A 6106-nucleotide genomic window follows, 5' to 3' on the forward strand; every position below is an offset into this window, starting at 1 on the left:
GCGTATTTTACAATGTGTCCTTCCTCTTCTGTTTCCTGTGAGGTTAAAGACCTGCTGGTGATGATTAAAAGTACTGCAGTTTCTTCTCACTCTAAATAGTTTTTTGAGTTATTTCAGAAGCAAGAAGGGGCTAGAAAGGTTTAGCTGCGTCTTCCTTTTCACCCTGATGTCCACCAAAAATCAGATTCTGCCACATTTTACTTTCTAACAAAAGTAAAACTTGGTAACCTTTTCTTTCTGCTCATATCCAGCAGCTGAACATCTCCCATCCCTCCCAAACAGATTCCCAGAAGGATATTTTTTGCAGCCTTCATACCAAGCTAGCTTTCATGCTCCCAGCATGGGATCTCTAGACTGAAGCTTCTGGCACTTCTGGGTCCACATATATTAGTGTTAGGACCCAAGTTTAGAAATGTATTCCTAATTATAGCACAAATAGTGGCCAGGGTTCATACCAGATCTTTTTCCTTGGGCTCTTTTTCTAGTCCAGAACTGCTATATGTCTTTCTGCAGAATGCTGGCAAAGATACTCTCGAGAAAAAACATAACAATGTACTGCCAGAAGATCATCTGTGATTGCACAGATGGTCTGCACGTGCACCACAAGCCCACTGCTTTGGGAAACATTGAATTTACTCTGCCCTGGCTTCACAGCTGATTCCAACTTGCACCACAAGCCCCTCTGACACTTCCAGGAAGTGTTGGACTCACTTGCAGGGTCTCCACAGCTGATCTGTGCAGATGCTGTGGAAATGTTTGGGGTTTTTGGACACTGAGTAACCTGGGGTTGCTACCACATAGTAGTTCCAGCTGGGCCACTGGACTTGCAGAAATCCCACATAAATGTGAAGAAGGTCCTCCGAGTCTCTCTTTCTTCCAGACAAAATCTATGGGCAGAAGAGGGCATGTCCAATTAAACCCAGACATGTTAGCCTTGCTCTAATCTGTTTGCTGGATGTTTGCAAGATGCAGAGAGATCAGGCAGAAGATGAATGGTGTGGCATTCTAAAACCACACTTTGCTGTGAGTAATGTTAGCATATTGATGCAGCCTTTCATTCTCAGTGTTTGTCAAAAGTAATTAGTGTAAAGGTCTCCACAGGATCAACATTTGAAATACTTTTTCCACTCCATATTCTCTTTTTCCCCAGTTTATAGTCTCCTCTTAAGTCACTGTGTTTGCTTAGTGGCAAATTTGTATGTGAAAGTTTTATTTGCATTGTTTCTGGCTTCACGATATCTGGGACTCTGAATTCTCTTACTGAATATGATCAGTTCCAAGTAGCCAGGAGATTGGATCAGGCCAACCACCCAGCATCCCGGCATTGAAACTTCCCTGAATGAGAAGGAGGTAAAAAAAAAGCTGTCACCTGTCCTGGGAGGGCAGAGCTGGAGGGTAGGACGTTTGGCTGCTCAGTCAGAAGGCACTGAAGGAATCTCATTGGGCTATGGAGTGGCTGCTGGAATTGCAAATCGAACAACAGTAACAAAAAAATCAACATTTCCAGCCTGTTCTTGTTCTGCAGTCAGCCTACAGCCCCACACAGCAACTCAGCTGCCTGGAGACAGGGCATTCCTACAGGCTCCCCAAAGTCCTAGCTTCTAACTGGGAGGGGTGAATACCTTCCCAGGGCTGGAATGCCCTGCTCTTAGTTCATGTCCCCTCAGATAAGTGGTGACATACCACCCACCCAAATTAAAAAAAAATGCCTGGAAATATGTCAAAGAAGAATTTCGTGGTTTAAATGGCTCTAGAAGTCGCTGCTCCTCTACATTTGACATTCAGATTGCAGCGGGGGCTTTCGGAAAACACAACTCGAATGAACAGCTATGGGTCATCCAGAAGGGGAGGGCCTGGCTTTGTGGCTGCTGCCCAGAGCTGGGGTGGGGAGAGCTGGGGTGCCCTAGCTCATCCTTCCTGCCAGAGTGCTGCCAAAAAGGCCTCTGACCTGGACCTCTCCAATGGCTCTGAGGAATATACCACCTTAGGTCTCTCTGAGACAGAGAAAAATTATATTCCAAAATTTAGATTAATTAGTGATCAGGCTGGAAAGGGATTCTGCCTTCGTTGGGTTCCTTCCTCTCTCTGTGTAGCTCTGTTCAGATGTAAACATTACCTTCTGGTGGAGTATTGGCTGCCTTCGTTCTGTACCTGATTCTTTCACTCACCCTCCCTTTCATCCCTGCAGATGGCTACTCTCAGACCATGAATGTGCTGCTTTAGGACAATGGAAATAGGGCCTTTTGTTTCTCAGCTTTTCCTCTCTGTAAGAAGGGCAGAGGTATCTGTGGGCAGGAGAAGATGGAGGAGCAAGCAGTTCACTGGAGATCACCTTCAAATCAGAAAATCAAAGTGCTTAGCTAGAGCCCAGCCTCTTACAGAAGCATGTGGAATTAGGACAAAGCAAAATCTGAATTTCTCTCTCATCTTTGTGTAAAATTGGTATTAAGAATTTACCTGCCTTAACTACATTTTGTGGGGACAGCTATATAAAAGTTGCATTACGTTCTCCAGAGTACATTTTTACATTGCTGGTCACTGGCTGAGTCCATGACATGCAAAGCCCTTGTTGTGCTTGTTGAAATCAGCTGGCCATAGAGCTTTTCTGCCCCGAAGAGAGGGAGGCTTTTCAGTATCAAGACATACAGTCTCATGTAAAGAAGTAACTGTATATAGCTTAATAGGATGATGTCCCTAGCTCCCTGGGACTGAAAGAAAAAGGAGTATTATTGTTTTACCCTTCACCATGGTTTTAACAGGTCTCTTACCTGGCTGCCATTCTATTGCCTTCTGTCACTGAAATTAAGCTGCTGAAATCTATGATATAAATCTGTACATACCTCTGCTATAGTATGCAATGTCCCAGCCTTCTAAGAGCAATGTACTAGGGAAGATACAGTATAATAATGCAGTAAATATAGGTCAGCTTCAGTAGATTGTAGCTTTTAGCAACTGGAACAATCCTATATGCAAAAAAGGAAAGAAAATTCCCAGTGTGGGCATCAGATCTGTTCACGTGATGTGAACACATGCTTGAACTATATAAACACACAAAATAGTGAGGCTATGATGAAGAGCTACATAATAGCTGAGGAAATATTTGCAGTATTTTGTATTAAATTGATAACTGAATCTAACTGAATTTTCCAGGATGTCTTTATTATCCCATTTATGTAATAATAGTTGGAAGAAAATTCTCTGCCTTCCAGAAGAACTGTTCTGTCTCTGGTGCAGAGTGTTTTACTTTTTACATGTAAAGCCTGACATTGACAAGTGACTTTTTTCTAAGTTATGAGAGGGACAGAAACTAACCATTTTGTTTGAGTGTGTACTTGAATGAGCTGATCAGCTGTCTGAATTACCTCAGGTGCGATAGCACCAGAACCCATCAAAGACTTCTCCGAGCTGATTTTGAAATCAGCTTTTAAAAACACTTTGAATTTCACCTTTTCCTTCTTATTCTGTGGCAAAATTATAATGTTCCACTATCAATCAAACAGAAAATACGTGGCAAAATTGTAATTTTAATAAATTTATTCAGGATTGGCTAAACATGAAAAGCCAATAAGAATGCATTAGCTATTTTCATAATATGACCAGAACCTTGTGAGTTTGTTTAAGTGAAAACTTTTGTATCACATCAGTTCTTTGTTCTGTCTATAGTTTGGAAATTAATCTCTAATGAGTATCTAATCTGTTGCACTTTTCCTTATCACTTCGTATAAACACTGATTTATTTATTGTACTTTGGCTGTAATAATTTGCTGTGAGCTGGAATCACAGCTGTGGAACTATTCATTAGGGGACAGCAAACACTTGGCATCTTTTGAGTCAGTCAGGCTGTGTCTGAAGTTATTTACTACAACATGGGTGGATCAGTACACTGAAGCTACTTGGTGCCAAAACCCCTACATCTGACCTGTTGGCAGTTTGGGCGCTTTTCCTTGGACCAGGTGGTCTGGTTGCTTGAACCAAGTGTTCCCACCAAGGATGTATTTTGAAGCTCTCCAAAGAGCCATGCGCTAACTCAGACTCCCAGGTCCCCATTGTGGACTGGAGCTCATTAGGTTGTGCATCCAAACCAGCTCTGGCTTAGCATTCTCCACGAGCAATTGGGCTGGTGCACACCAAAACTACTCTGCGAAGTAAAACAGTTCCTACTAACAGGGGTGATCAGGAGATTTGCATTTGCTGCTGTGGACCACCATACTAACATAGACGCTGGAATAGAAATAAAATACAGAAAAAGATTTTTCCATTTTTCTGTTGCCCAGAAGCTGTTTTGTCTTGTTGGTCGGTTGGTTGGTGTTTTTTGACATACTGTTGCAAGGGGGTTTTTTTTCTGAGAATAGTTCCTTAGTGGTGATCAGTGTTGAAAATGAAAATTTCTACACTGGCCAGATTCACAAAAAAAGCTTGAGGGCTAGTTTTTAAGAAGTCAGCATCTCTAGCTAGATCCAGATACCCAGCCATTCAGATTCTACTTAGTCATGCACCCAAGACAGCCCCTTTGGTCCGTTGCACTGAGCTCTTTCACCTCACTGCCACTCACACTACATATTTGAGTATAGCTTGATAAGGATCTTGTCTGGCCACAAGTCCCATGTAAACATATATTTTTTTGTCTGAGTGTATTTATATTGTTAGTAAGAGTTCAGTCTGCTTTGATGATGGTCAGTAAGAGATTTTTCTACCACAATAGGATTTGAATCAGATCTCATGCCTTGATTCATGTGCCCACCTGATTTACCAGCTTGTTTAGGCCAGCCTTGTTTGGGTTAACCTAATCTCCCTTTTCTGGCTAGAGGCTGGACCACCATCTGTCAGGATGGGTCCAGTATCCTGCTCAAGTTGTGTTGTCTATGATTACATATAGAGTCCTAAACAATGGTCTATTATCTCTTTGTCTTGTCTCTTGAATTTCTGCAATTCTTTGTTGGTGACAATTCTTGCAGAACACCACAGCTTTTTTCACCTGGAAGGAGTCTTCCATGGCAGCACCCTCCTTCCCAGGAAGACTTGGGTACTTGGAGGCAGCCTGAGCACAACAGACAACAGCATTCCTGAGAATTTGTTTCAAGTTTCCAAGGTTTCTGTTCTGAACAAGCACAAGAATTGGACATTTCTCCTGAGACCTCTTTCATGCATGGTCACCAAAATCATCATCCTTTCCCATCAGAGGGCGTTTTCCTTTGTGCCCAAGAAGCATGTGGTGGGAAATAAAAGCTGCAGCTCTTGTTCGCACAACTCTGGTAGAATTCACCCTCCTCAGCTATGTGCCTCTCATTTTTAGCAGCACCCAATTCTTGCTTCTTCAAACTCAGCTCACATATTTGATTTTATCAGATGTTTTCCTAATTGTGTCATTTTCAGAAATATTGGTACAAATTGAGATTTCTTCCTAGAATAATTTGTATCAGGCTGAAGTTTTCAGGGAAAGATCTTTACTTCCCCAGAAAAAGGGGAAAAATTCTGTTACTGTTTTTGTTTAATAATGAGCCAGATACTTGATAAGCCTAAAAAAAGTTTGTGGCACATACCAATACACAGATCCTACTGAGCAGTTTCTTTTGTTCGTGCAAGCAGCTGGCTCAGTATTGCACCTGAAGAGGTAATTAGAAAGATAAGTTGGAACACTAATTTGCAACATTCAGGCCTTCCCTGGGAAGGTATTGCCATGACAAAAGGAAATAAAGGAACTCACAGTCAAGAACAGGGGCACTATCCACCATTTTTCACTCTCACTGGCAGCTCTAGGTAACCTTTAACCTCTTCCCACCAGCCTCCTCAAAGAAGTTACAAGATGCAGGAGAGTAAAGGAAAAGGGTCTGGTCTCCTCACACAAAATGCCCTGTGCATTTATACTTAGAACAAATGTCTTTTATTCTGATTTCCTTGTGCTCTGTTTCTCTCAGGTACTCCAACAGCCTAAAAGGAAAAGAAAAAAAACCGTAAAATTGCCACCTTGCCAAGAGTCGGTTGCTTTATAAGGACATTAATGAACACATTTGAAATCAGTTTTATAGATTACTAGTCAGGAGTATTTTGTTTGGTTAGTTTGTTATCATGTATAGTACAGTGCTTGGCTCTGAATCATTTTACACAG

Source organism: Corvus cornix, chromosome 7 (assembly GCF_000738735.6).
Source record: "Corvus cornix cornix isolate S_Up_H32 chromosome 7, ASM73873v5, whole genome shotgun sequence".
NCBI classification, from domain to species: domain Eukaryota; kingdom Metazoa; phylum Chordata; class Aves; order Passeriformes; family Corvidae; genus Corvus; species Corvus cornix.